This window comes from Falco peregrinus, chromosome 9 (genome assembly GCF_023634155.1).
Source record: "Falco peregrinus isolate bFalPer1 chromosome 9, bFalPer1.pri, whole genome shotgun sequence".
NCBI lineage: Eukaryota > Metazoa > Chordata > Aves > Falconiformes > Falconidae > Falco > Falco peregrinus.
This window is the reverse complement of record NC_073729.1, coordinates 34,071,354-34,094,684: the sequence shown is the minus strand read 5'-3', so window position 1 is coordinate 34,094,684 and position 23,331 is coordinate 34,071,354. Positions and strand designations below refer to the sequence as shown.

The following is a 23,331-nucleotide window of genomic DNA, read 5'->3' as shown; positions in this document are numbered from 1 at the left end:
AAAAATGAAAGGCTGCCCTCTGTGAACTGTACAGAGTGGCATTATACAGTGGAACAAATATGGTGGCAGAGCATTTTTAAAGCACCTTCCTACTTGATTAAGAAGGTCAAGTTTAAGACTTGTTTTGCAAATATCCTGCAGGCTCTGAGCTGATCTAGCTGGGGTTAGCTGATGCTAGGCAATCATTTCTCCACGCACTCTCAACCACAGTGTCCTGCTTTCAACAGGCTAGCCTACCAGGGCCCTGGGCTTAAGAAGATTAAAATGCAAGAATCCAGAGTTAGCGATCAAAATGACCCCTGTTGGCCTTGAAACACAATAATTCTTCCACAATCTCCAACGTCCTTGTAGCTAGCAATGGATGAGAAGTGTCTCTAGCAGGCACAGCAGCAGGCTGCTTGAAATCGTCTCAACAAAACTTGCATAACCAGTTAAGTTTCTATACCAGAGTAATAGCTTCACTAAAACTACTGGAAGTCATGAGTGCTGTAGCTATTTATATCCAGTGAGGGTTTCCCTGGAAAAGAGAACATCAAAGATGATCTTGTCCAAAGCTGCCTGAGTTCAATGGAAAATGAGCATTTTGTCTGGAAAACCAGGGATTTGTAAACTTCACAAGGAATTGGGGTGCCTTCATCATGTATTCCATAAATGCTTTTGGTCGGGCATTTTATAATGCTTTTGACTACTAGGATGATGTAAATTGTAGCAGACAAAACCAGATTGAAAAATCTATTAGCCTTGAAAGAAAAATTCATCCATGGTCACCCTACTTGCAAATTTCAAGAAGAAATTTAGCTATACCTGTTGATATTTAAATTGCTGTAACCAAGAACACAGCGTAATGCAATACTAAGCAAAATTTTAAGAACTGAGACCTGACTCTGTCTGTGAAAGGGCAAATTCAAAGAACCTTACTTGTTTTTTCCTGATTTCAGTGATTCATTGGACTTCTGCTTTGTCCCTTAGAGTACAAATCCTGCACGTTTTAGTGGGAGAGTAAGCAATTTTCAAGGGCACTTTTCCACCCTAACTGAGGAGGAAAGTGTGTGATTACTCACAGATATATATCATGTTACCAGAATGTCTGCCATTGCCATAGGGTATTGACTACCCCATGATTTTCACCTGTCCCTTATGGGTTAGTGAGTCTGTATATGGAGGGGATGGGAGCAGCTAACCATCACGCAGCAGCAGTCTTCTAAACAAACCACGCACGCACAAAGAGGCGTTCTGCCCGAGAGGAAAATAATAAACTAAGAGCGGGCAGCAGTCAGACAGTTTTAGCTTTTTCTTGGGTAAAGTGCTGTGGATACAGATTAACTTTGTTTGTTCAATATTTACTATATTTTCCTTTTACCTGCTCTGAAACGAGGACTGGAAGCACTTTGCTAAATGGATTGAAATTATCCTAGCTTCACAGCATGCCTTGTAAGTGCCCTGGTAGTGTCTTTGGCGATGCTGTTTTGCAGCTACATAGAGCAATCCCCTTTCAGGGGTTTCCATAGATTCCCCTGCTCCTGCTATGGCAACAGCACACTCTCAGCTCCGCTCCTCTAGGCGCTGGAGGTCTGTATGCATCAGAAAGATGCTGCTCCTTGGGGAATCCAGCCATCCCGATGGGTCTGCACTATCCGGCCATCCCAATGGGTCTGAAAGTGCAGACCTGCCCGGGAGCGGAGCCCCCTCAGAGTTTGTGTGACCCCAAAACGAGCCCTACCTGCTGCCAGGTGTATGAGGCACCTGAGCGTTGGCATCTCATTCACGGGGCCAGGTTTGCCCTGGGAAAGGGAGCCGGGAGCTGGCCACCTTGAGTCTCTTCAAGGGTCTTTGTGCTGCTTTCCTCCACGCAGCACGGTCTTCAGCTGGGGGTTTCCTTGTCCTAGGAAAGGTAGTGCTGGCACCATGGAAGCTGGAGGAGATATTGCAGCTTCTCCATGCCACAAATTCTACTGGTTTTCGTGGCAGAGACAGAGAGACTCCCTGACCTCGTGTGAATCAGCTACACCTCTATCCATTTATTGTCACAGCTAATTGATTTTAGGATTTGGTAAAAAAAATTCTAAACTCCAGCCATAGACATTTTGTCTGCAGTCCCATTTTCTAACATATTCAGATTTTTTGCTGTGTCTAAGACTTGTAATTATAAGATAATTGCACAGCACCTGGGGGCTATTACCTCCTCCATCCCCCTCAGCTGGGAAATAATCCTTGTGACAGACTTTTCATGGGAATCACTGGCAAAGCATTGCTGATAGTTTCTTGAACTTCGGAATCTGGTAGATATCTAAGGGGACAACCTGTACACTAATGTCCATCCCAAATAAATGGAGAAATTTCCCATCTAATCCGGGGGGCAAGAGCAGATGGTGGGAGACCTCATTGACATTGCACCCCTGCCTTGTACTCCTAGTGACTTCTGTACAGTTTAGGGCCCAGAGCTGCAATGATTTTGTGTTTGCTGAATTCTAAGTCAGTGCCTATAAACGTGTTGATTTACTGTTTCTCTTTAACATTACATGGAGGGAAGCTGCCTGAGGCAAACCCAGTACCTAGAGGTGAGGTGTTACAGGACACCTGTGGCCAGGTGGCCGGGACAGACCCAGGACAGCAACATCCCTGGCAAATAACTCTTACTTCTTTTTCCCCTCGCTGCCTTGAGTTTGATGTGAGCTCCCCTTGTTTATGTTATCAGCATCACTGATGGAGGTAAATATTGGAAAGGGGAGCTGAGAGAGATGCAAAGGTAGCATTTGGCCAATCCTCTGAGAGCCTGCACCTTCCCTCCGACCTTCACACGATATTGACGGTTTCATAATGGACTTGCAGGAATATGGGATCAAAGGGAATATCTGAGTGTTATTGGTTCTAACTACCCAAGATTAGCCATGCTTTTAACTTTAAAAGCCTTGGAGAAACCGCTTCTGGTTTGTTTTACGTTTCATCTGATACAGCTTTGCCTCCGTAACCAACTGGCCTTTTGTGACGGCGTGTGACAGCCCTGCGCGCTCCGTGCGTCTCCGAATGCCGCATGCCTGGCCAAGGTGTTGCGCTGGCAGCTGTGTTCCTGGCCCTGTCACCTTTAAAACACGTGTCAGGTCATCACCATTAAGTAACCCTTCTGGTGTTCAGTCCACTACAAGTTGCTGGGTTTGATTTCATTAGGTATTTTGAATTGCTATATTGAAAAAAAGGAGGATCTTTAGTCTGTAGAGGTGATCTAGTAGAGGAGATACTGTGGGGTACAGTTTTTTTTCAGACCAGAAGCTAAGATGCTTTTGTAGTCATGGATGGAAGAGAAAAGGGAAGAGGAACAAGGTTATAGCTTTTTTTTTATTAATCTATAGCTTGTAAGACTCCATTTTGTGTGCCTATAGCAATAACATTTGAGGACATGCTTTATTTTACTGTTGTTTCTCAGTATTACAGATACTGATCACTAAACTCTCCAGAAATTAATATAGTTTGCTAACCACTTACAAAGTAGTTGTTGAAACGTGCAAGTGATAAATCAGCAAAAACGTGCACTAAAGAGAAAAGCAGTGGTTATTTCTGCTCATTTAGTTAATTCCTTTTCCCTGTTCCTCTTGCTACAGAAAATGGTGGTTGTGACAGATACCATCTGCATGCCAGGAGAAAGGAGCAAGTCCCCAAATCCCTGGCTGCAAAGTTTACACGCAAAAAGCATCTCCCTCCCCTCTCCTTCCGTGGAGCTGATTTGTAGCTGTCAGCCAGCCTGCAGGATGGCTTGTACCCCCCGGAGCTGGGAGCCTGTTTGCTCCCCAGCTGCTGCCTGCCCTCCAGCACCGCTGATGTGCCCCAGCAGCCGGGCTCCGAGCCACCAGGCTGTGGCCACATGGCTGCAGGGGGGCAGGCGGCACAGCTGGGGGTCCCCGGCTCCCCAGGTAAAGGCAGGGAATTCAGGCAAGGATGGGAGCATAAATGCAGGCTGGAGGGTAAATACTGGCCCTGCCAGGTGGGAATCAGAGGGAAGAAGCTGTTTTGAATGGGGAATAAAAGAGCAACACTGAAGTGGTTGTGAAGGGGGTAATGACGGCTGTTGGCAGGGGCGACTTCGCAGGTTCCACAAAGCAACTATCGCATGTTTTGCTCCCTGGCCTTTGGGATGCAGAACAGCTCTGTGTACGGTGCCTTTTTTTTTAATCTCCAGGTCTGAACCCATTTTGGTTCAGCCAGGGGCACTGTCCCTGCCGGCGGGGTGGCTCTGGCGAAGGGCTATAAACCTGGTGCTGGAGTTTCCAGTGAGCGAGACACTTGGCTCCCTCCAGACCTGGGTAGGGGTGTAAACTTTCACAGCAGCAAGGTAAACAGCTGAGGGGTTTGGGGAGCTGGTTCGGAGCGTGCACCTGACCCCTGAGCTAATGCAACAGCAGAAAAGTCCCCAGGGACCCTTGTAGGACCAGATATCAGTTTGTGGAAATCAGTTTTATACTTATTTTCAAACATCTGCAGCATGTCTGGTTAATTGCAAGCCGATGTATTTTATGTGTTCCAGGCTACCTGTTGTCACAGCTACTTTATTTGGCTGTACCAGGACAGAGATGGCTATGACACAAACACAGACCTCTTTGTGGACAACCTGCCTACAGGTGGAAAGGTTACTTCAGTTGAACCCCTGGCTTGCAATGAATAATTCAGCCATCCATATCCATATCTGTGTTTAAACATGGTTACCACCCTTACCGCTACCTTCTGTCAGTGTTCAGCTCTTAAAAATAGCAACAACATATAGTAGTTGGAGCCAACTTTATATTTACCTGTGTGCGGTTTATAAGAGATATTTATTGAACGGTTTCTGACAGTCAACAACCACTGTAAATAGATATCAAGGTCTGTCTCATTCATGAACAGTCATTAAAAATCATTGGTTGACTTGGTCTGAATCATGGATGGAAAAAGATTTCCTTCGTGATGTCCTGAGTGCTGCTGTGTGACACAGCACACTGGCTCTTCCAGGTGCTGGTGCTGTAAGATGTGGCTCTCTGCTCTTACAGCTCTGTGTGAATGTGTTCCCTGCACACATGGGATGATGCACCGAGATGTCTCCACGTTAAAATGCGACATATGCCAATGTCCTTGGCCACCAAGCCAAAGCCTGCTGCAACAGCTGGTGCTGTGCAGAACGTGGACAGTTTGCGAGTGGTGCTGTGCTTTTACAGAGAGGGCATTCAGGAACAGTACTTTGGGTATTTACGGAAAACCTGGGAAAAAACAGGACCACCTGTCCATCATGCATGGATCTATCTGTTCCTTTCCTTGAGCTGTTTGAGTTCTGGCAAGTCTAGTGCTGTTTAGGGGGGCGGGGAATAGTGGGTATTCCCAGGCTAGTACCTGGAAAGTCACTGGATAAGAGGATCTCTTAGGATCCTCTCAGGGTTTCTCTTAGGATAAAAAGGAACGGTATAGATAGTGTTTCCTTCCCCTTAAGCACATCCCATAGTGTCCCCCAAGAGTAAGGAGCTGAGGTGAGATCTATGTTTTACTTTGCTTCTAGCTTACTGTGCTCCTTGACCAAATCATTTAACTTCCTCATATTTCAGCTCAGCTATCCAAGGAAATGCATACTTACCAGAAATGTGCAAGAGCTGAGCTACTATGTCCATTTAATTGAAGCGCTGCTGCTGAGTATGATATATAATTTTACACCTACACATACAGGTTTAAGCTAACTGCAAACCAGTTTTTGGACAAGTGCTTTACGAAACGCTGCCTGGGAACTACTTCAGGTCACTGTCTGGTACCTAATTTCCTCATACATTTTCCAGAAAATAGCATCGTGGAAGTTGCTAGTTTCTGTAGTAAAGGTTGACAGAAATAAGTCTCAAATGTCTGCTGCCAGTAGAAAGAGTAGTAGTTGATGTGTTATTTTTATATTTATAAATACATTTATAAAATGTAAATCTATTTTACTACTAATCAAACTAAACAAATTGTCAAGATGCTAATTTCAAAATCTGTACAGAGTTCTCCCTCTAAAAGAAGTTCCACCTCCTGTGAGAGACGTATAACTCATTTCTGCATCTGCAGTTTATTCTGCGTTTCTGCTTTTAGGTGCAAACCTCTTTCACCGAGCCAATAGCTGGGTCCCTGTGCCTCCTACAAAAGAATGGGAAAGCATCCTTTGCCATCCTCTTCTTAGCTTTTATAACAGCTAAAACATGTAGTAAGCAATTTCTTCAGCTTAATCAAAGGCCAGTTTCTCCATTAATACTTTCTCATGACACTGAATGAAGTGGAAGAGTTTTGAAGGCTTCTGAGGTATACATCAGGAACAAATGCAAAGCTGCAGAAGGTGCCTCGCTCCTTGCAATATCGATCGTGTAGCCTTTCAGAGGGAACGTTTCCAATTTTTTTTTTCAAATAATTAAAGTATAATATTTTACAGCCTGATAAAATTTACAGGGACCCTTGGCAAGTAATTATAGTGCTTCTTTAAAAGAGACCCCATAAAAGATGCATGATTAGAAAGTTAAGGATCTGGATAGAATTACAACGATGTGACAAATAATTTACAAGCGATAAACCATCCCAAGGAGAGGGGGAGGGTGATTCTAAGAAAAAGGGGGAAAGACACATTTAACTGGTGATGAACTCTCACAATTAAAATAATAAATTCCCCCCCTGCGCTTAGCGTTAAGCTTTTGTAACTACAAGTTGCTGTGCTTTGGCTAGAGAAAAGCTTCTCCCTGGCTAGAAAAGCTCTAGCTTAATGTTGACGTGAGGCATTCTTTTCATCAGAGGTTGTTCTGAATTTGGCACAGTAGGTTTCATTTTATCACATGCTTAAGATAAATATTCTGTATAGACATTCTGCAGTACTAATGATCCCTAAGATCGTGGAACAGTAGCTTGGAGGATTTTTATCTGCCTCCAGATGTTGGCTGAAGTCATTTTTTACACAGCGCACTTATTATGTTTCAGCTGGAAAAAAAAAAATAAAATAAAAATATGGATTCCAGCTCAAAACATCCACAGATTTGGGAAAATGCAGGTTTGGATGTGTATTTGAGTTTTGATGGTGGGGGTTTTTGATGATTTTTTGAAATTTTGATGATTTACAGGAGATTCTGCTGTGAAAGAATGAATAAGAGGGGCGCAGAAATCTTCCTCAGTTTTATCTTGCTTTAATCACTCCCTCTTATAAAAATATCAACGTCAAGGAGTACATTTGTGTCAGTGCTAACCATCGGTATCAGCACCGGACCTACAACCAGCGACTGCTGCAGCCATGGGAGGTGACAATCAGCTGTGCTGAACCGGGCCGGCTGGGGTGGTCCCAGCTCCCAGCCCACCAGGAGATGGAGAGCACAGGTACGAAACAGACTTCCCTCCCAGGGGAAACGAAGTGATGCAGAATGTGACATCTGCCTGTGTGACAGTCTTTTCACAACACAGGGCAATGCAAATAGCACCTTGTACCAGGCTTAGGTGAGCAGCAGAGTGTCCATGTGGATCTTCCCACTCACCTTTTCCCTCACATGGACAGCAAAATAAGTCATAACCCAATCTGTAAATTAAACCATTCATTTCAGTTCTTATGTTTCCTCTGTCTCCTGGAGCAGCAGGACCTTCAAACAAAATAGCAACGTGTTCTGGGATTTCCAGCGGATTTACACAGCATGGAGACTGATTCTCCACCAGATAATCAGCTGCATCCCTCATTGCTTGAACAAAGGTGTGTGTCCTTTTATTCAGTCTATATTTTTATATTAGCTATAAAATATATTTCTATTTTTGTATTCTATATACATTTATATTTTGCTTTGACAACCCCAATTAATATCTAAGAAGCTTGAGTAACTGTGAGAAATGGATCTTTCTGCCCTGCTAACACATGAGCTAGCCTGCAGCCTGTTTAAAGGTATTGCATTTTTTCGTTGCAGCCCCAGATGGAAACTTTTAGTTAGTGATAATTCCACATCAGGTCATCTGAACTGCTCCACATCCAGGCACGTGGGATTTTACTCTGGCTCTTTTGTATCTAAAGAAGTTCCACAAAGCAAAAATCCAATTCAAGTCAGGCTGAACATGGAAGGTGTAGGAGCATAAATTTGACACCAGGTTGATTTTAGTGCGCTGCTGATTTATCCTGCAGTAATTGCAGAATCAAGTACATTAATCAGATTGATTTGTGCACATCTGTTTTTCAAAAAAACAGATGTTGATCAGATGAAAGAGAAATGCAATTCTCCTTACACCAACTGACGTAAATCAGGAGTCAAATAACTGAAGGGACCTGCGATAGGTGCCCTTAGCAATAAGAGAACAATACCTGAGGCCTCATGTTCCTTAAGAAGCCCATTTTGGGGCTCGCTTTATCTTATTAAGTCACTTGTGCGAGTGGCCCCAACTTTTGTACTTTATTGGTAGCAGAAAGGCATTCAATGATTTTGTGAGACCCCTGGCAAGCCCTAACCATCTCCTCTCGTATTCTACAATGGCAAAAGTGGAACGAATTTTATAAACTCTTTCCCTTCTGAGTACATCTGACAATTCCTCTTCAAACCCTTTTATTGGGGCAGGCTCTAATTTATTCATAAGTACCAGTGGATTAACAGGAATTGGAATAAAGTGGATTTTTACAAGCAGAAGTCAAAATGACTCTACCTCTCTAGCACCGGCAAAACGCTGTGGGCTTAACACCTCCCGAAGATGAACTGAGGAAATGATTTCAAGGCCTTAGTTGTCACTTACAATATCAATCAGACTTTACCTTCCCCATGGCCTGAGCGTAGCACAGTCAGTGAATAAAATCGGAAAGAGAGAAGCTACAGGAGAAATTACAGAGATTTCCCAAAGAAACACCTTTTCTGCTTCTCTTGTTCTAGCCCTAGGATCCAAACGTTGTAACCCCGCTGCTGTATTCTTGCGGTTTGTTGAGTGGAAAATGCACATGTGTTCAAACAGCTGTACTGTTAGAGGCTCCATCCGAAATGCAGCGCAACATCTGTAGGACAAGGGAGAGGTGTCAACTGAAGTGTATAAACCTCCAGCTAATGATACGGCGCTGTGTTGACAAAGCCTTCTGTTGGAGCTGAGATTTTCCTCAGCACAGAGTGGCAGGCAGTTCGACACTTTCCAGACGTTCGAGGGGACACCTTCTGTGGGATTTCTCGTGCTTCCCTGCCCGTGTTCACACCCTGAGATCCCTGGGACTTGAGAGCCGGCTTCTCAGCTGCTCCGCAGCAGCAGATTGCGAGATCTCGCCTTCTGGGGGCTGTTTGTCAGCACTGTCTTCTGAGCAGCTTGAAAGTGGAATTTTGTTACTCTTCAGTCCTTTCCTTTCTTTTAAAGGATTCGTGCAGGGGTGAGCTGAGGGGGGGGGGGCATGCCCGAGGAGCTCTCCCCACAGTCACGGTGCCACAGTCGTAACTCCTGCGCTGAAAGGCAAGGGAACTGTGTCCAGCATTTTTTGAATGAGACACAACTGTCGTGCCTTGAAGCCAAAAAGCCTCTTGTGTATCCAATAGGCAAATTCACAAGAAGATGCTTTTCCAGTTGAAATATACACACACACACTTTTTTCTTTTTTTTTTTCTTTCTTGTTTATTCTCATTTGCAAGAACTGGAAAGGTACAATTGTAGAGCTAAAAATGCACTTGTTAAACACCAGCTATAGAAGAAAACAGAGCAAGCTGACATAAGGACAGTATTTAATCCTTGGAAACCCATGCTTGAGATGAACCCAGCATCAAAGATGAGCTCTGAGCTTCCCCATATTCTGGGAATGTTCTGATCTAGGGTTTGGCTCCAATCTTTGTATGAGAGCCATGAGCTAAGCTCAGATCCAGGTTGGAGCCTTCCCAAAATCTGAGGAAGTTCAGATCCAGGGTTTTGGCTCTAGCCCATGTCTAATTCAAACCAAACTGTCATCTAGATTCCAAGTGGAAATGAATCAGAAGGCCTCATTTTAGCAGCTGATGAGATGTCCACACTGCGTAATCATCACATACAGTTTGGCAGCCAGCAAGCACCCTGACTGAGGAGTGGAGATCACGGCTGCACCTGTGGCTTGCAAAGCTCTCACAGCCCTCAGGACCCCTGCATGTGCTCAGCACCCACAGCACGAGGGGTGCACCTTGGAGGAGGGGACGGTCTGGCCCTCTGCGACACCTGGACTTCATTCAGGTTATGAACAACAAGCCTTAACGTGTTTTAAACGAGGATGCTTTGTGAAACATGGTGATCTCCGTTATGTGGCAGGGACAGTTCCCTCTGAGAGCCGTGCGCTGTGTGTTCCTGCTTTCGCTGGCTCTGCTTTCTCGCTGCTGGGAGTCCCTTGCCTGAAGCTGTCATCCCTCAGAAAACATCTATATTCCAGCACACTGGAATGGCTTGATTAAATGAACAAGATTCCCCATTCCGTTATGCTGTTTTCACTGTCTGATTTGAGAGGAGTGCCTGCCCTGTCCTGTGGCATTTGTTCACGGCATCCCTCCTGGCTGGGGACTTGCACTGGGACTGTGTCTCTTAATATAAAGGAGATTTTATACCAGGCCTGGAATGAATGCATTAAGGATTGCTTCCACACATCCTCGTCTAGATTTTGGAAGGAACCTTTTCTGAACACCACACTGTGCACGCAAAGAATTTCTCATCCCAGTCTCCATACACTTGCAAACAGCAGTAGCCAAATTTGCCATTCTCACACAGCACTCCAGTAACAATTTCTTCCTACTTTCATTATTACCAATATTTATTATCAGCCCTGTAGTAATACAATCGACCCTTGCTGTGCTAAGTGCTTTGCAAACATGCAGAAAGACAGTTTTACAAGCCGTTCACCCCAGTGTCCAGAGCCTGCAGTGGTGGCAAACTTTGGCTGGGCTGCTCTCTCCCAGTAGCACAGAGGGCTCAGGGAGGGAGAGGACAACTTCTCTGACTGCCCCTGACCCCAGTATCTCTATTCAAGGAATGAATGATGGCAAAAAGCAGTGCTGTGAGAAGAAAACATACACTTGATAGGGAAGTTTAAAGAGGACAACACTTCTCCATTTCTTTGCCCCCCTCCAGTATTTCAACTTTTTTGGAGAGAAAAATCTGCTTAATCCAAAACTCTGTTGCTCCCTTCATGTACTCCTGACATAAATAGGACTAAGAAGATGCCCATCATACAGTTCTAGGTGAGCCCAAGTGTTCTGGGCTGGCAAACAGGCACCACGAGGTCAGCGTTGGGCTTTGCTTGTGCAGGGCCCCTTCTCCTGGAGGGCAGGGGCAGGTTTCTTTAGTGCATCTGACAAAAAGCAGCAGCGCTCCCTCGCACACCTCCGACCCACGGCACAGGCAGGTACTGCTCCCCAAGGCTGCAGCCCTCTTGGGGCAGAGAAACTCAGCCCTGGAGCGCTTGTGATGTGGGCAAATGCCTGGAACTGCCCAGCATGGCTTCTACAGAGAAAGGGTCCCATGCCTCTGTTTTTTCAGTGTTTTGCCTCCCAGGAAAGAGTTAATGAAAAATAGCTAGGCATAGAGTGGTGTTTCTTATGGAATCACGTGTGGTGAGAATAATGCAAGCAAACTACTTTCGCAACGATGCTGAGGTCACTCGACCACAAGCCTCCAGCTCTATTATATGTGAGAGAGAGAGAGATTGGAACAGAATCGTGGGCAAAAGTTCTCATTCGTGGGAATCCTGTCAAACCTCTACAGGCCTCATAGACACCTGGGAGAAGATAAGCACAACAGTTATTTTCTTAAAATAAGGGGCACTTTTGCTCTTTCCCTCCACCCGCCCCTACCCCATAGCAAGTCAGCAGCCTGTTGTGGTTTTGTTCCATGTGATTCCTTGAAGAGACACAAAGAAATGCAACATCCTATTGGAGTGAATCACATCACTTGGAAATGACCTGATTCACACGTTTTTTCCATTCTCTGTTGCTGATGTGAGTTTTAAAACAAAAGAAGAAATCATAGGTTCTGGTGTTTAGTCTGTGAGTTGTTGGAGCCTGCGCTCCATTTTCCAGCTCAAGTTAAGACACAGGAAAAACACGCTGTTTTTCTGAAGAGTCGTCTTTCCAGACATGGCTGAATGCCTGCACAAGGCAGATGCTCAAAGACATTTCAGGGGTCAGCAAAGCAAAAAGCGACACTTGGGCCAGTGTGACTCCAAGATGTGCTCAGGCAGCTCTGAGCCACAGTTCCCCTCGGAACAAACGGAGGAAATGTGATAACAGGGGGCAACCAGGGAGTTTATCACAGGTTGTGCTCCTGTCTGGGTGATGCTAGCAACCTGCTTTGCTGCCTCACCCGCCAGCACTCACGACCCAGACGAGCCCTTTGCTTCCTGAAGGGATCTCATCACTACACACCCAGTTCAGAGACCCCCTTCGCTGCAGATCTTACTGCTGCTTTGAAAAGTTAACAAGTGTCACATCGGGCATTTCCCTGGGGCAGGGGCTGTCTTTTTTTCTCTTTACATGAAGCATCAAATGTGGCCTCAGTAAAGAGATATTCCACAAAATAAATAATAGATACAAATAAGAAAACAGCATATTTCTGTGTCCAATTGCATAGAGAAATCTAATTGATTTCTTATTACACAGGGAAATCTCCCTGACTGTGACACTGAAAGCCAAATACTGTAGCTTCTTATGCTTGACAAATTCATGGCAAAATACTGGTCTTCATATTCAGCTGAAAACTTCCTACTGACTGACAGGAGGAGGACTCAGGCTCCCTGTGACTAAAATAAAGTTGCATAAGAACCTCATTAGAGGATTTAGCCTGACATAGTAACTGGACACGATGTGGAGAACAAGCAGGGTGCATGCCAGTTGCTGCTTTTGCTTATCTTGGTTTCAGTGGCTCATTTAGCCATTCAGAGTGACACTATAGATTTTATATATAAAAAAAAAAAATAAATGCTACTTTAAAAACCAGTGAGAACGCAGCATCTGGCATCTGCCCAGGTCCAGCGTGCCAGCGGCTGCCAAGTTGCTCTTTTCGTGGTTTACTGGAGTCAGTTACACATGGGTGGGCCAGGAAAAGGGGAGGAGGGAGCGAGGTGGGAAGAGGGAGAGCAGCATTTCCCCCCACTCCCATTTTCTTCAGTTTGTTTGATATTTGTCGTTACTATATAACTTCATTTTGGGCTTCCAAAGCTGTTGGCACTGAGTGTGGTAGTGGTCCTGCCTTCCTTCCGTGGAAAAGCCAGAGACTTCATTCTGGTTGTTGGGGGTTTTTTATTATTATTATTTTGTTTTAAAATACTTTCTTCTAGGACATGTACCACATGTTTGGAGCAGTAATTGTTCCAGATGTGCTTAAGCTAAAAACCTGGGCCTAAAGTAGTTGGAAACTTAGAGAATTTGAGATGTGCCTTTGCAACCCATCTCCAAAGAGTTTTCTCTCCCCAAATGGAAATGCCATCTTCCAGATTCTGTGTCTGATTGACCTTTTCATTTCAGAGATCACCCAGGTCAATATGGTTAATAAAATCACCAGATGCTTGCTATAGCCAAGCTGTGCCCAGGCTAGCTGGAGACAAGAGCTGGATGGAGAGACAAGGAGGTAAAAGGATTTGTCCTATGTTAAAGGGAAATGGGCACAATCAAAAATCAAATTATCTTGGGTATTGTGACCTACAGCCTAGTGGTCCAGGCATGCTGTTTCCTACCCACATAGTCATTTTACATCACTGGCAGCCAGAAAGTTCAGCAGATCCCATCTGTCCCAAGGCACCACTGTAAATAGCTCTTGGTTTGTACTGAAACGTTGACATTGTATGGGTAAAACTGAGGTCAGACTTTTCAGTATTCTCCTAAATTGGACACTGAATGGCTGAAATCTGCTATGCCACAGAGTACAAGCTCTCCATTCTGTAATATTTGGATACTCCTTGCTTTAAAACTAGGAGTTCATGTGTCGATGGATTCTTGGATCCTTGCTGCATGTGTGATTCGCATGTTCATGTCTGAAAGAAAGAAAACTAAATAAAGATTCATTCATTTAAGAAAATAAAGCCTACAATGAAGTAATGAATAAAGGGGGCATACCATCCCTTGCAGATGACTAAGAGTTTATAGTTGATGTGTGGTGGTTTACATAGCCCCCAAAAATAATCCCTGCTGCCTCCCACATGAAGGAACAAAAGACACGTTGGTCTACACCATAATCAGCTCTAGGTGGGTTCCCACAGCATCTATTGAAAGACCCACTTCAGTACAAGGGGAAGCAGGCACAATGGTCGTATCTTCTCTGAGGTGGGGGTGCAAGGTTTGTATAAAATAGCCTTTCCTGCGTGGCCGTGCCCCTGGGGGTGGCAGCGCAGGCGTTCCCTGCAGTGAGGTGGGATGCGGTGGGATGGGGGGAGACACGCAGTGGCAAGCAGTTGTGCTGGGAGCAGGTGGGTTGTGTTAAGTTTAGTGTAGCTGGTCACAGCGATGAGCCCACTGTTTAAAGGGGAAGGCACTGTTCATTCAGGGCAGCATAGGAGATACAGCTGAAATTCGTGCCATGCCTCAGGCAAGCCTGGGGGAGCAGAGGGCTGAGAGGGAAAACCCTGTGTCCAGCTCTGTAGCTAACAGTCATGGAGCTTCACTGATTTAGATGTCTGAGGTCTGGTTCAGTCTCTGCTAAGGTCTCAGGGAAGAAGAGGAGCAACAGGCAGTGCAGTACAACTGGTTAAAAGGAACAATACAAAGGAACAATACAACTTCTTCAACTTCCCCTCCAATGCAATGTTAAACATGGACAAATTACCCAGAGAACCTTTTAGAGACATTAGATATTGCCAAGAGGGGTTGGGTTGTCAGTCCCTCATGCTCTGACAGGCTGTGGTGTGTGGGGCTCTGGGGACTTATATTTTCATTCCAGGTATTTGTGTTTACTTTTTTTTTCCCCTTTTTCAAGCACTTTGAATCACTTAGGGAGCTATTTGTGGGGCTGAAATAACATCAGATAAGACCTTCTCACGGTTCTTCAGTTCCCTAGGAGTCAAAACATGGTGGAAAGACCAGGTCTCACATTATTTTTGGCCACACAGCTCGTACCCAGGGGAAGGAAGGGTAGAAGTCCATTAAAAACCATAACCATAAATATAAACAATGAGATATTCAGGTTTGGGGGGTGTTCCTGTGGAGTTTGAATACACAGGTTAAGGATCAAAGGCCGGTTGCAATTATTTTCCTGGTTCCATGCATCTTTACCTGCTGTTCCCCAAGCTTTATCCTGTGTGATGGAGGTGACCCTCTTTTTCAGTAACAAAACCCACTAACTCAAAGCTAGATCCCATTTGTAGGCAAACCCCTTGTCAAGCTGTATGTCGCTGGGTCCGTGTTGCTCGGGAACACATCTGTGCTGTCAAAGCGTAGGCTCACACTTGATCCCAGGACTAGATCCTTCCATCCTTCACGTGTTCATATACAAAGCACACACAGAAAAGCTCTCAGCCCAACATCGCCGTTGGTGGCCAAACCAGCCACGGTCCACGCTGGCCTCAGCTCCATCCTTCATACAGAGCAGGAGTGAACCGTGTGTGCTGGCTGCACCTAGCGGGTGTCTCCGAAGGTCTGATGAAGAGCTTTATACCCTGACCGCGTGCAATGTCTTTCCGTGTCCAAGTGTCCTCCTAAGTGTAGCTGAGGTGGAATTCATCCCATTAACCTTCAGATATCTGCTGCCAAGCTAATTACCCTGGCTCTGCGTATAATCAAGGGAGAGACACAAGCATTTCTAGGGTTACCAACTATCTCCTTCTAAGAAGAGCATCTAAAGGAGGTCAGAAGGGTCATGCTTTAGCAGTGCTCCTCTCTGCCCCCTAATAGCAGCCACGCTAGGCAGCTAGCTCAGGTGTCATGTCTACACAGAGGCTTGCATAGGTTACTCAGACATATTTAGACACAGGAGATTCTATAACGTTGTGGGAAATGTTTCCTACACTATGTGACTGAGCAGCGTGGGCGGAACATGTGCAGGGCTGGACACAACATGCCTAAATCTGCTGTTAACTGGTGGTGTAGACCTACCCCGAGCAGTTCAGTTCCTCTTCTGCTTCCTCCTCCTGCGGAGATGGAGCATCCTGGCCACCCCACAGGTGCGCTTACCTTCCCCTGTCACCTTCGGGTGACCCAGCGCTAACGGTGCTGCATGAACTATGGGAGAAGTACTGGCACAGAGTATTTCTTCTCCTCTATATCCTGCCCGGGAGCATACCAGTGGCAGCGCTGACTTCTAAACAGAACTACTGTTTGGGAAAAGCCACGTGGCTGGAGAGACAGCTACTGCCACATCCAGCCTTCGCGCAGCATTCAGCAGCTGTGCAATCACTTTTCCTACTTGCTGAATTTCCACTTGGAATGGTAATAATCTTAAAACACTCTCTTTGGCTTCGCTTTCACTTGGGCAGGCCTTGTTTCACCCAGGGAAACTACCTGCAGCATCCTGTGTTTCCTTACTGTTGTTTACAGCCCAAAAGCACACTCACTGAAAAGTGTTAATTATGGGTGGACTTCCACTAAAAGTACATGCGCAGAGAAGATGTGATGGACCACTGCACCTTACAGGACTGCTTGAGAGCATCTTCAGTGTGGATTTCTAGGAGGATCCACTGTCTGCTCATCTTAGCTTAAAAGGGGTGCTGCAAGGGGTTTTAACCCCTTTCAAAAGAAAACGGCTTCAATTTGTCTTGTTTCCAGTGCTCTCAGTGCTGTGCTGCTGAATGAAGCAGTAGGTAAGGCACAGAGATGCTCTTGCATTTCAGGTGCATCCTCAGCTGTGTGGACCCTAAGGAAAAGGACAAGAGAAGGATTTTATGTAAGAGGCAGTGAAATGGCTCAATCATGACACAAACTTTAAAGGCCTGTGTGCACAGATTGGTCACACTAGAGAGTAGGGTAAGAAAGCAGACTGAAACAGAACAAGCCACCTTGGGCAGTAATTCCCTGAAAAGCCTCCTGCACTGGAGCAGCTGGACCAGGGCGAGCAGCACCAGATGCAGCTCCACACAGCTGAGTAGGGGCACCCTGTGGACACCTGGCATCATTTTGTGGTGCTGGAACAGCACAGAGGGTGACATATGTGCAGAGCCATGGGGAAGGTAAACTTCCGAATGTAACACCGCTCCAACAGTTTCAATAGTGTGATTTTGCAACATAGATAGGACAAAGTAAAGAAAGTAGAATAAACAAAAGCAGGAGTGCTAGAATTAGGTGAGGGAAGGTGCAATAGAGGAAAAAGGAAAAGACAAAAGAGGGTTATTGCAATATTGAAAAACTACAAGCATGAAGCTATTGGAAATGAAAATGTTTGTGATTTAGGTCCTTTTACAGAAAGTGACTAGAAATATTTTAAAAGCATAAAGAAGGAAACATTATCAGTGGCTGAGGAGCCATCTATTAATGGCTTTTGACCGTGTGGCACAGCCATGCCGAGGATTGAGAAGAAGTCTGGATAGCTGTTAGGATATGCTGTGAAGCCATCAAATTCTCACTTCCCAGTGTCGTGACATTTCAAGCCACTAACATTTCACATCACTGATACAAGAAACAAAAAGCAAAAGCACTGCTCTGCTGTTACACAGCAGTTAGAAAGAATTGAAATGAGAAGTTTGGGAAATAACTTAATGAGATCTGGTCTGAAGACAGTTCTGCTGGAGTGCAACGGCCCACTCTGTGCACTGCTCTGATCTCCACAGCAAGCTGGCACGGGCACCAGGGCACACCGTGCTGGAGGGGGAATGCAACAGAGACAAATCTGTGGAGTGAAACTGCCGGTGACGAGAACCTGACCTCCATATCGTACATGTTTGGGGGCCTATTTTACATAAGATCTAGTCTGAAAGCTCATTAGCAGTTGGAACCCTTTGGATGCACATCTGTTGCTTTAAATACTCCCCAAAATAATCTGATTTGTGCCCTTCAAGACTGTTGTGCACTTCAAACCTAAGCACAGTAAATGAAGACATTTGCCAGATTTCCTTCAAGAGGGAATTATGAAAATGCTAACGTAGGTGTGTCTATTGTATTAATAGCTGCTTAAGAGCACAGCCCAACTATACCCAGATCAGAAAAGGAAGGGGTCCCATCAAGAGGTGCACTGAAGTCTGACCTGGCTTCCATAGCTACAGAAAAGAGCCTCTTTTAAATGCCAAAGGTGTGTTTGTGAGGACGCAGCCTCATTTAACAAGATCAGGTTGTGAATATAAGTATGAATAATCACCAGAGTCATGTCAACAGTACCTTGATTATATACCTTACATGCAGAAATTACTGTTTCAGGCCTCCTTCACACTGAATACACTCATGATGAATAACTGTTAATTTAATTGTTTCTCTAGCAAAATAGAAAGACAGCCTGGTTTCTTCCTTGTTTATTGAAACAAGTATTTCCATGAGCAAGAGAACTAATGAATTTTGGTTTCTCATGATGTGTACCACGTGGCTTCCTGACTTACTTGAGATCTAGGAAATCTGCAGCTTCAATGTTTTCCTCTTTAATCGTGTATGTGAGAGGGAGAGAGTTTTAAAATTCTTTAAACATAGGAGAAAATCTTTCAGACACCTGTAAGGGAAAGAAAACTTCACTGAGGAGTGGAGTCTCTGTTGTCTGGGCTACAGTTGAGCCAAGACTGAGCCCCTTTGCTCTGTATAAGCACTAGCTGGGGTCTCTCCCCTTCCTTTATCCTCTCCCCCCATTTTTATGAAACCAGTATGAACCTAAAACCTTTGAGACCTCCACTGTTTTATCAAATCTGGTTGCAACTATCCAATAAGTTCAGATGTTATTAGAGATGGCTGACAGATGGATACTGGTGCAGAGCAGAGATTGCATAAGCTTCGTATTGTTAGGGATAGACACAGAAAATAAGCCTGAAATTACCAAGTATGCGTGGGGGCAGCTAGACTCCCTGTTTCTGCGGAAATAAGCACTTAATTCATTTTAGACTGCTCCAGAGATTCCAGTTTGAACAAAGTAACTGTCCTTTTGCACTGAAGCTACACAGATGCTCCTCCATCTGCCCATTGTCATGGCACCAAAAATGGAAATGCTTTGCTACAGCCTCTTGCGTGTTTACTCACCCTGTGCAGCAGCAGAGCGTTAGCAGCGCCTTTTCAGATACGTGGATCAAAGCAGGAGGTCATTGCGGTCAGCGAGCAGCCTTGGTTACCACCACACCCAGCCAAAGCATTCTTCCTTCTCCTCTGCTGACAGTCAAGGCTGATTCTCTGCATGTGACTCCCCCACCATCCCCTCCCCATCACAGGTTTCTGGTCTTGCACAACTGAGACTACATATTGCATGGGCAAATTTGTCACGCTGCAGGCTGAGCGTCCCAGTAAACATTTCCCCTTTTCCCCATCCTCTCCCCCCAGCACACAAGTTCACCCACCCAGCAGAAGCTCTGTTGTGATGCTGGAAGCTTTCCTCTGCCCTGCTTCCTCCAGAGAGCTACGCAGCAAACATGTTAAGAGAGATTTTGCAAAATCAGAAGGCTAAAGGTTGCCCCCCTCGATTTGTCATACGCAAAGAAACACGAATTCATTTTTCCAGGAGTTCTTGAAAGCTAAGATGAGATTATATGTAATTTAAAGAAAAAAGAAAATTGGTGGGAAGCAAATAGCTCTTTGGAAAATCCTCAAAATGCAATGGATATCAACAGAATGTTTCTACCACTCTCGGGAAGTACTGCCAGCCCACATCTTTCTGCTAACTCCTAATGGGTCCATTAACTACTCCTAAATAATGATGGAAACCATATGGGTGCACAGGTGGTCTCTCAATAAATACCAAATGAATTCAGTATGATCACCATTAACACAATTAATACCCAGCCAATCTACAATGATGGAACTATTAAAATTAAGCGCTACTATATTTCCTCAGTCCCATGGCAATTTTACAATGGAAACAAACAAAAGGCTAGAATTAACTTTTTTTTTTTTATTACAGTTATTTGATTTTATTTACTTACAGGCGGGTTTTAGGCTTCTGTGTAATCCGCAGTGTCTTTTCTCTGCTCTGTGCATCTTGAGGTAAGTTTTGACTCTGAGAAGAAATAATTTTGGGAGAAATAATCAAAAACATCATCTAACTAAAATAAATGTTTGTTTATTTGGGGGGGGGGGGCAGAATTACATGTATTCGGGTGTTGAAGCAAAGTGCTTCCCACTTTCTGCAGAAGGCTGTAAACACAAGCAATGAATATGAGATTGCCACAGCTGCTCTTTTTATCATCTATACTGTGAGTTCATCACTGTTCCCCAACGGGACTGTTAGTGTGGTCGGGATTTTAATTTTTTTTTTTTATATATACTAGTACTGTTCCAGCATATATGGTGGTCCACCCAACTGTCCAAGGAAGAGGAACATGTTAATAAGTGACCTTCTGTAATGAAACGCCTGATGTAGGCCCAATATCGATACAGTATTTTGGCTTTCTAACAAGGAAGAATTAGGGGTTTATCTTTTAGAACCAGACCAGTAACCTAGGTTAGCTCAGATTCAGGCTCCATTTTCATGTTTCCCTTGAAATCAATAGCTAAGCTCCCATAAGCAGAGCAAGGCAGCATTGGTTCCAAAGTCTGTGTGGTCAAGCACAGGTCAGATTGAATGCCCTGGCTTTTATCCATCTTGACAACTGATGGAAAAGGGGTGCTTTACATTTTGCAAAAGTTTGTCAGTTCAGGCCCAGAAGTTATTTTATGTGAATCACTAAAGCCTGGTTTGTGGGAGAAGATTCAGAGATAAAAATTTTGGATCCTCTAAACCCTGATAAAGTTGGAACTGTTCTGCAGGGGGATCAGAGAAATGTTGATGACAGCAAAAACGGAGTATGGCAAAAGGGTGACTTGAAATCGGTGCATTTCACCACTGGGGCTTTTGCTAGAAAACTAACGTCTCATCAGTTTCATAGGGCTGTTCAATGGGAGTTTCAGGCTTGCTGCAGCTCATGCCAAGTTAACAGAGAGATTTCTCAATGCAGGGGTGCAAGTCCTGTTCTGAAAAACACAGAAGACTCCTCTTTGGTGCCCCAAAGTATGAGATGAATCCTTTATTCTGAGGCTGGAGATATCCCAGGACATCTTGAGTTTCAGGATCTGCTCTGCTCAGCTGGACCAGGATTTCAGCCCTAAAACTCTCCCTGTGGTGTGCAATTTTTGCAATTTCTCTGTGCTCACTTTAAACCTATCTGGCAAAACCAGAAAGAGCTATGCAACCCCAAACTGCCTATGATTACGTTTACATTTAATATTCTTTGTATCCTTAAACAACACACCCTTATTTCTATTCATTACACCAGATGCACACCCAAGGAAGATGTTACTCAGAACAATCTGTGTGAGGTTTGAGTAAGTTGTGCGCCTGAAACTTCCCTAAACTGCAGTTCTATGAAATATGTTACATGTGGAGTGCAAAGCTCATTTCACAATTCCTTGCTAACTTTTCTTATAAACTGTCTTGCATATAGATTGCTCTTGAGTGTTTCTGATTAACTCCAAGTATCAATGCTCTTGTTCTTGAATACAGAAGTCTGTGTTTCTAATTTGAATAACATAATTTCAAAGTATATTAAGGTAAATAGGGACAATGCACTCTTGTCCCAGAACTCAAATGCCCATGAAGTTATTCATCAATCTCTTTTTCATTTAAATTCACACTTTACCTTAATTTGTGTTTCAAATGCAGATGAGGCCTTAATTAAATAAAAATTCAGCAGATGGTTTCAAATTCTCCGTTCAATTTACATTTCTTGTACCTTTCTAAATGCTGGACTTTATCTTCGAAGCCAGAAGTATTACCATTAGACCTCTTCTTTTAAACAAATGCATAATTGGTAGGCTGGAGCTGTCTATACAGGAATAAATTAAATATTGATTACCAAACCTTAAAAGCCTCAGGTTCATGTATGTGTTTTGATAAATACCCAAAACCTTGTGTGAACCTTCAGAGATTAATCAAAACTCAAATACGTACCAGAGGTTTGGTTATTTTTCAATTAAAAAAAAAAAAAAAAAAAAGAAAATTACAACAGTAGGCAGCCTTTACTGCTATTCTCTATGTGTTATGATATCTTTGATCATCGACAGGTCCAAGAAGTTAATTTGACAAAAATGCCAAGTGATTAGGGGAAAAACTCATTAGATATTTTTGATCACTAGAAAAAGTTGCTGTGAAGTTTTATTCAAACTCAGCACAGGAGCTGAGCGACTCGGAGTGTGTTTTGTTTCATCTGAAATTTTTCATTATTAAGAACTGTGAAAAAGTAAACAAGAGCAATAAGCAAAATTACAGCAAAAACCTCTTCTCTCTCTCTCTGAATCTGGACTGTCTATTGAATAAGGAACTATATCCCATTCTTCTTAGACTGGATGTTAGGAGAAAATAATTTTGCTCTATAACAGTTGCCTCCTTCAGAGAAAATCATGAAGGAAAGGAAAACGCTGCTTGACCATTTATGTTACAGTTGAGGTACAGGTATAAAATGCAAAAAAGCAGCCTTTCTTCCCCTTTTCCCATTATCCGATGCATCTGCTGTTGGCCGTGACCTTACTGGATGCACGCTGATAAAATTACGCAGCTTCTCTCCTCACGTTAGTTTCCCGTTCAGCACTGATTTACAAGCCCACGTATATTCACTGTCATAGAGGCTTTTCTACCTCTGCATTGCTAACCATATCACTGTATTACTCAGAGCTAACTCATAAATTGCTTCCTTTCAACTTCCTTCCTTTGCATGTTGTGCAAGGGGAGCAGCCCTGCGGCATGGCCGTAGATGGGGATTCCAATTTTACACCCTGCAGCTGTAGATCTCCATCGCTACCCAGCCTGCGGGCTTCATTTATTTATTTTTGAAATAGCCTCAGCAAATGTGACAATATTTGTGTATTTCAGCAGCCTGGGGAAAAAGGAATCCATCCAGCTTCTCCCTTTAAAGAGATAGCCCCTTCTGACCAATAAAACCTTTAATAAAAAGTCAGTTGATGTTTTGCAGATGTCCCCAAGAGCTGAGCGCTGGGTGGGCATGGTGGAACTAACAGGTACAGGGAGACAAAATTTAGGTTGGAGAAGCAATTTGATGGCTGCTGGAATTAAATGTGAGTGAGAAGGGTGTCAGCAGGGTCCAGATGGGTTTTGCGGTTAGGCAAGGACGGCAGCGTTTCAGTTGTGTGGCTGAAGCAGGGCTCTGCTTTATGTTTGCAGTTACTAAAATGTCTTTATTTGTTCTGACTGGAAAAGTAATCCTTCGGAACAGTGGAAATGTTATCAGATCGGTTGTCCTCGTGAGATTTCTAGTATCTGTGGGTACATGCAAGAAAACATTTCACAAAGCAAGTTCCTCTTTTGGGATCATGGGATTTGAGTCGCCTTTTGGGG

General features: G+C 44.2%; 1 long non-coding RNA gene across 2 annotated transcripts; it reads right to left on the bottom strand.

Moving 5' to 3' along the window:
- Nucleotides 1-9,630: 9,630 nt before the first annotated feature.
- LOC129785202 (uncharacterized) lies at nt 9,631-19,219 on the bottom strand. 2 transcript variants are annotated; one of them, XR_008748876.1, is made up of 4 exons: nt 19,035-19,219; nt 16,506-16,740; nt 14,924-15,001; nt 9,631-13,930 (listed from the first exon to the last, which is right to left on the bottom strand). It is a non-coding gene; the product is annotated as an uncharacterized LOC129785202 (long non-coding RNA). The 2 variants fall into 2 exon arrangements; XR_008748875.1 differs by having other exon boundaries at nt 14,924-16,740.
- Nucleotides 19,220-23,331: the final 4,112 nt, after the last annotated feature.